We start from the raw sequence: 10,139 nt of genomic DNA on the forward strand, positions 1-10,139 counted from the left end.
ACAACTCAGCAATAGTTTCGAGGAGCCTTACAGATTCAGAATCCCTGGAGATGTTTAGCAAATTTTTTTTCATCATAATGAGTAATTTATTCATTCAATCCACAAATATTTATTGAACACCTATCATGAGACTCTGAGTTTAACATGGTGTCTAATACCTGCTTAGCAAATTTCACAGTGGCTCCTGACTCAAGCCAGGTTGTTAAACCTTTGGTTTCGAAGTATTCTTTGAAAATGTATTTATTTATTTAGTGTTTGTAGAATTTTAGAGCCAGAAGTTACCTTAGAAACTCCTCTTATACAGCATAAAGTTTGCTGATGTAAAGTAGCTTGCTCAAAGGTTCATACCTCATTTTTTCTCTTTCTTTATATATAATTACATAACTTATGTGCTTGTAAAAAATGCCAACAATATCTTATATGTAAGAGAGTAAGAGGTGAACGTGCCTTGCTCTTGCCCCATCCTCCTTCCCCCCACCCCCACCCCCCAAGCTGACCACTGTTGGAAGCTGGGTGTAATTCTTCCCAGGTGTCTAGCATTTATGTGCATTTTACAGCTGTATATATACACAGATGTAGCTTTGGGTACATGGCTGGGATCACATCTGGTTCTGTAACTTGCTTTTTTCACCCAGAGAGCTTATCATATCAATACAGAGAGATCTACCAAGGTTTTTTAAAAAATGGCTTTATGGTAGATCATACTGTAGATATAATATCATTTATTTCACCAAAAGGAATACAAAAATGCATCTAGGCCATCTTCATTTTTTTCCACTATGATAAACATACATCTGTGTGCATGTGGAAGGGTATTTCTGTAAGATGATACTTAGCAGTGGAATCGTCAAGAGCATGCTTACTTAAACTTCTGATAGTTGCTGCCAAGCTGTTCTCCAAATTAGACTGTCCCAATATGCACTGCTCCCGGTAGTGAATGGGGGTCCTACTTCCCCACACCCTAGTCCATGCTGGGTATTACCAACCTTTTTCATTTACTTTTTAAACTTTATTTATTGATTTGAGAGAGAGGATGGGAGACAGACAGACAGACAGACAGACATTGGTGTGTTCGTCCACTTATTTATGCACTTATTGGTTGATCTTTGTATATGCCCTGACCGGGATCGAACCCAAAACCTTGGTGTATAGGGATGACACTCAAACCAACTGAGATACAAGGCCAGAACTATTACCAACCTTTTAAAATGTCTCCAATCTGATAGGTGAAAATCAGCTCTAATTTCTCAAAACTGTCTTTCAAATGAATTTCTCAAAACTGACTTTTAATTTCCATGTATTTCTACATGGAATTTGGAGGTTATGTTTGGAAGGGAACCCTTGAGACTTTAAAAGGAAGCTTAGGAATCTCAAATGTGACTGTCAATTGATTCTCCACATCAGAAAGTTCCCTGGAATGTCAGCCACTGTCAAACTGTCTTGTCTTTGGAGAGATGAGAGCTGCTCTTTCCATAGGACCTAAAGGTTAAATTTGGAAGTGGCATTCGGCATTCATGTGTTAGTATCATTTTTTCCAAGCCCCTTTTTAGGATTAAACCCTGCCTTTCAGCTTAGTTGGGTCCCAGTGAGAGTGGTGTGATGGACTATAAAGTCATAAAACTGGTAGACATCTGCCCTCTTTCTCTCTGCTCCATTCAACATTGAGAAAGAACCCACTACTTGCCAGGTTTCTCTCTGTAACTAGAGTAACATATAGCAGCAGCACCCTCGGGAACAAGGGGCTCATGAGTTTTAGGGAGACAAGGTGGGGAAAAGGCCGGAAGCAACTCTATGGAGCCATCCCGGGGCCGGGAACACTGCTCGCTACTCTTCTCTCGTCTCTTTTCATCTCGGTTCTGGGACAGCAGTCCCTCACGTCCTGTTTGCACTTTTCATAATACTTCCCTGTGAATCGTGATCTTGTTGTTTCCCGCCATCCTGTGAGAGTAGATGGTCCGAGTCCTATTTTTTTTTAATATATACTTTTATTGATTTCAGAGAGGAAGGGAGAGGGAGAGAGAGAGATGGAAACATCAATGATGAGAGAGAATCATCAACTGGCTGCCTCCTGCATGCCCCCTACAGGGGATCAAGCCTGCAACCCAGGCATGTGCCCCTGACCGGAATCGAACCCAGGACCCTTCAGTCCACAGACCAACGCTCTATCCACTGAGCCAAACCGGCCAGGGCTATTTTATAGTTGGACAAATAGTCACAGGCTGTGGCATGGACCCCAGAGAGAACATGGAATCCTAGTTCTCGCAAGTTTATTAGCTGTGAGGCCTTGGGCAAGTTACTGCCCTCTCTGTGCCGTCTCCGCATCTGTAAAATGGGGAGAATAAAGACCTCAAGGGCTGGTTGGGAGCTCTTTATGGAAAGTGCTCCTCAAGGCAGGGCCTGGCACCCAGGAAGCTGTTAGCAGGGCCTCTTGTTTTCACCCAACTTCCCAGGGAGACCTGGGAGTTATTTTCATTCTCTGAGCCTCAGATTGCTCATCCATAAAATGGGATGACAACCCCCGCCTCGAAGATTAATTATGTAAGTGCTGTGCCCGGTGCCTTGTCACCCACTGGCCCCATCTGTTTCTCAGGCCTCAGCCTTTCTCATTGTCTGCCGTGCTCAGAGGCGTGCTGTCCTGGAACGCTCTGCTCCCAACCACCAGGATGGAATCACAAGACTGCGGAGGGCGCAGGTTAACTGAGGATACTCTGTCTGAGGCTGGCATCGGTCCTATGAGAACAGTGAGTTTCTCAGAAATAGTCCTAATTTTTCTTCCTCCCTCTTCCCCATAGCCACTACCCGGAGTCAGGCCTTACACTTCTTTTTTTTTTTTATTAAATATATTTTTATCGATTTCAAAAAGGAAGGGAGAGGGAGAGCAAGATAGAAACATCAATGATGAGAGAGAATCATTGATTGGCTGCCTCCTGCAGGCCCCACACTGGGAATCCAGCCTGCAACCCAGGCATGTGCTCTGACTTGGAATCGAACCAGGGACCTCCTGGCTCATAGCTCGATGCTCAACCTCTGAGCCACACTGGCTGGGCAGGCCCTACACTTCTTGCAACAGCCTCTTGCCTGGTCTTCCCCATGGCAGACCCTCATCTTCATCCATCCTACACCCTAGTTCTAGAGTTTTTTCCACTCCACATACCGAAGGTGGAGTAAACCTTTCAATTCAACTGTTGTCTGTTCAAGTACCTGATTTTTATTAAGCACTTACTCTGCACCCAACACTGTGCTAAATATTTTATAGGCATCATTTCATGTACTCGTTGCAATACAGGTAGATACTTTTATTATGCCCATTATACAGATGAGCAGGGAACTAACTTATCCAAGGTCACATAGCCGGTAAGTAGAGGAGTGAGATGTAAACACTAAAATCCTCACCACAACCCTGCAAGGTTTTATATTATTTTACTCTCTCAAGAACTACCTACTGTGTATCTAGCATGTGCAGGCATAAATCTAGGTCTGGGGACAGGGTGGCAAACAGAATAGACAATAGTGGAGGAAATGGATGGTAAACAGAACCGTAAATAATAAAAGCATAGTATGCAAATTGTTCCCTCAACTGGAGTTCTTCCAGGAGTTTGACCAGGGAGCACCCAGCCGGGGGGAAGGGAGGGAGGCCCCAGCCAACAGCTGGGACCCTACCAGTGCACGAATTTTGTGCACTGGGCCTCTAATAAAAATATAATATCAGGAAAGTGCTAAGAAAAACATACCACAACAGGGTAAGGAGATAGAGCATGTTAGAGAGAGGGGTGCCGGGAGGGACCCCTTGAGAACGAGACAGCAGAGAGGAAGACGGAATGAAGTAAGGGAGAGAGGAAACAGAGGTTCCAAGAGGTGACAGGTCTGGCTGAGGTCACCTGGCAAGAATGAACAGCCAGGTGAATGGGAACTCAAACCCGGGGCCAAGTGTCTTCTCTGTTTCTTGCAGCCTCAGTTCTTCCTGAGAGATTCCTGAGACTTCCAGAAGCTGAGGGGTGAGTTAAAGGCTTCCTCCTGGCCACCTGGGGGCAGAAACATCAAAGTCCTTCTCAAATGGCTTTGTCATGAGTTAAACCAAGTACCAGGACATCAGCTCCTCCACTCACAAAACATTTCAGCCTTTTTGGTTGAAATGACTGGTTAGACTAAGTTGAATATTGCCTTTAAAAAAAAAAAAAAAAGAACAGAACTCATGATTGAATTTTGTTAAGATGACTAAACTGGCCCCATCCTCAGTCTATGTCAGTCCTGCGGGAAGTCAGAAGTCAAGGAAAATGTGTCCTCTTGGCAAATGACTGACCCTCCAGCCCAGCCCCAGAAGTCTCAGAGAGCAGAGAAGTAGGAAGCCATGTCAAATCACAAATCATAAAGATTTCTCTCCATGACAAATCCTGGGAATCTGGTGGTGATGTGGGGCGGGTGGGAGGGGATGTTTCAAATTTCACAAACATTTAATGATTGGCCAGGCCCAGTGGTAGGTATTTCCATATCGTGTTTCATTTCGTTCTCATTAATAACCCAGTGGAGTAGGCACTAACATCCCCATTTTACAGATGAGGAAACTGTGGCTCAGAGAAATGCCATCCAGCCCAAGTGAGCAGCAGGCCTGTCTAATTCTCAAGCCCACGCCCTTTACTATCTCACACATTATCTCCCTTCTGTTTTCCAGCTCCCAGCTCAGTCATCTCCCCCACCCTCAACTCTTCGAGAAAGATGTTATTATCCTTATTGTATAGGTGGGTCACGTGACTGCATTGGTGGAGTTGTCCCATTTTACAGATGATGCTACTGAGGCAGAGGACGGTGCAGTATTGGAATTTGAACTCAGACCCACTGACTTGCCTCTACACCCCAGCAGCCCCGGGGGAGACAGTTGGAGTGGGATGAGCGGGAATAATTGGGAATATCAAACTCTGCCTGTTGCTTCAGCTGGTTTAAACTTCTTTACATTTGCACCGCAGAATCGAAAACTTTTCCTGCAGGAAAAGATGCTTGTCTTGGGGTCAGACCGAATGTCCTCTGTGAGCTGAACTTCTCTGCTGTAGCTTAAACCCGCCCCAGGCTGATCTGAGTCAAGAGAGGCCCCTTCCTCCTTTCCTGGCGGGCACCAGCCTCCGCCTTGCTGTTCCCTCGGATTTTTATTCCCTGGGCGAAGCAATGGAGCTCTTAATTAAATTCTCTTGTTAGAAGTCAAGCTTGAGGAAAACAAACAGAAAAACCTCTCCTGTGGGACCGGTTTCTTTCCAGCTCGCTGGGAGGCTTGATGCTGGAGATGGTATCCCTGGCCGACCTCCGACATCCATCCCTCACTGCTCCGGGGAATTTCCTGTTGGCGCCTTCCTTGGCTCAGTCCCACCCTGCTGGAGCAGAGGAAATTGTGATGGGAGGTGTGGGGATGTTATCAGAAGTTTCAGTGTGTGGTGTGAGTCTCTGGTTAGTTGTGAGTCTCTGGGCTTCAGTGCAGGGGGCTTGGGGGGAAGGAAGGAGGGGAGACTTCAAAGACCAGGAGTGGGGGTGGCAGGAGGCACTGAGACCATGGTGGGTACTTGTTCCCAAGGACAGCAGACACCTGATCACACCTAAGTGACTCCCATTCTCCCCTAACCACTCTAATGGACACAAGGAACCATGAGGAGCTGGAAAGAGCACTGGACTTCGAGTCAGGAAGCCCAGGGTCTAGTCCAGATCTGTTACTAACTCACTGCTTTAATCGTAAACAGAGCAAACTGTTGTGGGGTTACATGTTAAGTGTTATGCTAAGCCCCATGCATAGATGATCTTATTTAATTCTCACAAATCCATCCTTTTTAAAAAATATTTTATATATATGGTTGATTTTAGAGAGGAAGGGAGAGGGAGAGAGAGATAGAAACATCAATGATGAGAGAGAATCATTGATTGGCTTCCTCCTGCATGCCCCCTACAGGGGATCGAGCCCGCAACCTGGGCATGTGCCCTTGATCAGAATCGAACCCAGGACCCTTCAGGCCGACGCTCTATCCACTGAGACAAACCATCCTTTTTTTTCCTTCTTCAAAGAAACTGAGGCTCAGAGAGGTTAATTGACCAACCCAAAGTCACACAGCTGGTAAGTGCTGTGAAGCTGAGATTCAAACCAAGTAGTCTGGATCCAGAGCCCAAGCCCCTAACCATAGTCTCCAGTTAGTTCCACCTTCTAGGTTTCAGATTCCCCATCTGTAAACAAACAGGATTGGTATACTTGAACTCCAAACAGCCTTCCAGGCCTGACAATCTGTGCTTTATTCAACAGTCAGTGTATTGCCAGGCCGGGGCTGGGAACACAAAGCTGAGTAAGATCACCTCTGTCCTCAGGTTATACACTCTTTGAGAGGAGAAATCACGTCTTCATTACCCTTGCTAGCCTCGCACCATTTACCACAGGCACTGTGCAAAGAGAAGGTGCTCAAAATATTTGTTGACTAAATGTGTGATTCATGGGGAGGAGCATGGGCTTGGGAGTTAGACGTAACTGAGGTCCCATCCTGTTCTGACCCTTGCAAGGGAAAGTCACTTAATTTCCGTGACTGTTTCTTTCTTCATCGAGTGGCAATACACAGGAGTACTTTCCTCACAGGGTTGCAGAGAGGATAATGCTTGGTAAGCACTTAGCATCGTGCTTGGCACATTAAAAACTGCTCAATAAATCTTAGTTCCTTTCCTTGATGGATTCTCCAACCTTCTTTTACCCTTGTCACTGGCTGGTAGGGAACATGCTGAACCCCTCTTTGTTGTCTCCCCGGTTGAAGCTGGGAACTAATTTCTACTGCTGGAGGCAGATAGCAAACCCGCTCTGCCAGGTCCTGCGTGAGGAAGGAAGAAAACAGGTTCCCTGGAAAGCCCTCCCCTGGATTCTGATTCCCATGCAGCCCCTGCTCCTCTGTGGTGCAGATGTCCCCTCTGTCTAGACAGCTCTCCCCAGAAGAAATTGCCAACCACAGACTGTCTGATGACAAAGTGTGTCTGGGGCACTAGTCCTCTTACACACAATTCATTCAACCCTGTTCAGAAAAGAACAAGCCAGGCTCCCACCTCCTAAGCAGAGGGGAATCTAGGGGAGCAGGAGTGAATGGGTGGCTTCTTTTTTCATTAATTTATCCATCCATCCATCCATCCATCCATCCATCCATCCATCTTTGGTTGAATGTCTTCCATGTGGTAGGCATGGGGCATACCTAGATGAATAATACCCCTTCCCCTTCCCAAACTCATAATATTGGGGGAAATGGACACAAAAAAATAACTATGAAAGGTGTGGCCATTATACTGACAGGGAACACTCAGGGAGGGCTTACTGTGTGCCAGGCACAGTGCTATATATTTTGGATGCATGATTTCATCACCCCATGAAGTAAATACTATTATTGTTATTTTACCCATGAGCCAACTCTTGGAATTTAGATAACTTGTCCAGGGTTGCACAGCTACTGAAAAATCAGGATTCCAATTCAGTCTGATCCTTGCATCAGCACTTGCCATCAGACCTCTAAGGAGGGAATCACCACCTCCATTCAGGAGGAATGGGAGGGGCCCCACGGAGCCGGGGATTTCAGAGCTGGGCCCTGAGGGATGAGTCATGGGAGACCAAGGAGGTATCAAAGATTCTGGGAATGAGTGGGACTCTAACCAACAGAAACGAGGGCCAGGACTTTCTGAATGGAAAGGAAAGCATGAGCCGGGTTTGAGAAGGCAGGGCATACAGCGTGGGGACACACTGGGAAGAGCCTGGAATGCCAGGATAGGGGACTTGGGACCTCTGCAGGAGGGAGTGAGGGGGGACTTGCGAGGTCTGGGCAGGGGCTCCCTATGCTTTAGGAAGTCTGCTCTAGTGACGCCTGGAGAATGGTTTGGAAGGGGCAGGAAGCTGACCTGGGACTTGCCCCAAGGTTTTTGGATTGTGGTAGCAGGGATGGAGATTGTGACGGAACGGTCGATGATGCCCACGTGGATGTCGGAGTTCAGGGTACCACAGAGTGCAAACTTGCCCTGTCCAATCATGCCACTCGCTTACTCGAAACCCTTCCCTGGCTCCCATGAGAAAGCCCCAGGTCCTTCACTTGGCATTCAAGGCTTCATGGGCTGACCCCTTTCTGCCCCCCACCCCCAGCCTCATCTCGACCACTTTCCCCTACTCTAGCGACATCTACAGACCAAATTCTCTCTGTAGCCTCTGTGCCTTTGTACATGCTGTTCCTTCTACCAGGGAACTTCTCTGCTCCCCTTCCCTCTGGTTTGCTCAGATGCCTCCTACCCACTTCAAGGCTCAGTGCGGGGGTTGCCCTTGCCCACCTCCCAGGTGGGGCCTGCTTTCCTCTGAGCCCCTTAAGCCCCTGCTCCCTCTGTCCCTCCCCCGACATTGGGTTGTGCTTAACTGCATGGGGGCTTTTTCTCCTGGACTGTGAGCTTCCTGAGAGTGGGGTCTGGCCCAGGGTGAGGCTGAGAGGTTGAAGTGAGCCCTCTCCAGCAGACCCAGCTTTTTGCTTAAACCAACTTTCCAGCGGCATTTACCATCTTGAACTGCTCTTGTTGTTCAATGAGGTAAGTTTCGTTAGCGTGTGCTGAGATGCGTCAGGGCAGCTTCCGGAGCTCTCAGGTCTTTTCCGCGGGGACAGAGGCCCGTGTGTCTATATTTACTCTGCCATGTGGATTTCCCTACTGCAGGGTCTCAGGCTGGGACCCTGGCGGCAGCTGCAAATGCTTGCGCTGTGTGGCTAGGACCCCCTCCTCCTCTAGGACTGTTCACCTTGGGGTATCAGCAGCAGTAGCTATTTTAGGAAATGCCTCCATTTGGCATTGCCTATTTCCTATTTGGGAAGAGAGCCCAGGGCCTGAGCAGAGTGAAGAAGGCCGAGAGGGGTGAGGCTGCACATAACTTTTGTCTATTTGCCAGTGATTGATCTGCCTGGGGTTTGCACTAAGACGAAAAGAACCTCTGCATTATTAATGACCATCGATCACAGCCTCCCAAAAAAGAGAGATTGAGAGAGACGAAGGCTCCAGGCAGTCATCAAACTGGTAAACCAAGAGGGTGAGGTGTAGAGAGAGGAGGGGAGGGCCAGTGGGTAGGGACTTTGTAGAGCAGGACACTGAGAAGAATGCCAGGAGGGGCTGCTGAGTTTCTGGTGTGCCAGGTGTCACACAGCTGTGTGGGCTGCAGGTAAACCAGCGACAGTGGGTGCTGCTGGCCTCTGCTACACCCAGCTAACGAGACTTCACCAGAACGATTGCCAGGGACAGAGGGGCACTTCACAATGATAAAGGGGTCAATTCACCAAAGGCTCATAATGGCAAGTGCACTTAACAACACAGCTTCGACATACATGGGGTCCAAATTGGCAGCGAGCCTGTAAGGATAGAGGCCAGCTCCCCGGGAGCCACGTGAAACCCTGAAACCCGGACACCAGCCCTGCCCAGCGTGGTGCCTCTTCAGTGGGCACTTCTCATTGTTCCTCTTTGTGCTCTAGTCTCTCAACCCTGGTCCTCTGGAAGCAGGTAGATTCATCCCAGCACCCCCATACCTGCTGGAACCTGCCTCCCCTTACTTGGAATCTGCTGTTTGAATGAGGGAAGGAGCTGCCCCTCTGACCTCAGCTCCTGCCATTCACTCGGCCCCAGAACCCGCCGGTCACTGTCCCCTCAGGGGAGCTGTTCCCCTACATTTCTGCAGGGCCCCTCCCTCACCCTGTCTTTCTCAGTGAGACCTCCCCTGACCTCCCTATTCAGTGCCTCCCCTCACTCTCTATCTCCTCCCCCTGCTTTTCTTCTTCCACACACTCAGCCCATAAACGTCCCTAAGTTTTGCTTACCGCATTCATTAAGCGCCAGTGGGTCCACTTCTGTTTTGTTCTCTGCTATATATTCCCAGTGCCTCGAACATGCCCGATGCGCAGTGGGTTGATAAATACCTGTTAACGGAAGGGAAAAAATCCCACTAGGGATGAACACAGGGGACAGGGACGGAGGGGGGAAGCTAGGCTTTCACCAGGGTCTCCGGCCAGGGCCCACCTCTCACCACCCTCTACTCCGGACCAGGCCACCCGCTCTCCTACAGGTGGGGACTGGGGCGCCCCGGGACTGGGGCGGCGGCCAGGGCGGAGGCGGGGGGTGGAGCTGGGACTCGG

The 10,139-nt window shown here is 48.6% G+C and overlaps 1 protein-coding gene and 1 long non-coding RNA gene across 5 annotated transcripts in view; one reads left to right on the forward strand and one right to left on the reverse strand.

Annotated features, from left to right (window-relative positions):
• The window catches only part of LOC106727644, a 14,757-nt gene extending 4,855 nt beyond the window's left edge, over positions 1 to 9,902 (reverse strand). The window contains exons 1-3 of one of the 2 annotated variants that reach the window (XR_001363879.1): positions 9,825 to 9,902; positions 5,220 to 5,357; positions 3,946 to 4,022 (exon numbers count right to left, since the gene is read on the reverse strand). This is a non-coding gene — a long non-coding RNA (uncharacterized LOC106727644). Of the gene's footprint in view, positions 1 to 3,878; positions 5,358 to 9,824 lie in introns of those variants that run through there. The other variant, XR_001363878.1, reaches the window with a different exon arrangement.
• The window catches only part of HTR1D (5-hydroxytryptamine (serotonin) receptor 1D, G protein-coupled), a 25,410-nt gene continuing 17,980 nt past the window's right edge, over positions 2,710 to 10,139 (forward strand). Inside the window, exons 1-3 of one of the 3 annotated variants that reach the window (XR_314111.2) lie at positions 2,710 to 2,741; positions 3,950 to 3,995; positions 4,670 to 4,746. The gene's annotated coding sequence lies outside the window, so the exon portion shown is untranslated. Of the gene's footprint in view, positions 2,742 to 3,643; positions 3,996 to 4,669; positions 4,747 to 9,993; positions 10,070 to 10,139 lie in introns of those variants that run through there. The other 2 variants (XM_014546921.1, XM_005875234.2) reach the window with 2 other exon arrangements.

This window comes from Myotis brandtii, unplaced genomic scaffold (genome assembly GCF_000412655.1).
Source record: "Myotis brandtii unplaced genomic scaffold, ASM41265v1 scaffold456, whole genome shotgun sequence".
Taxonomy (NCBI): domain Eukaryota; kingdom Metazoa; phylum Chordata; class Mammalia; order Chiroptera; family Vespertilionidae; genus Myotis; species Myotis brandtii.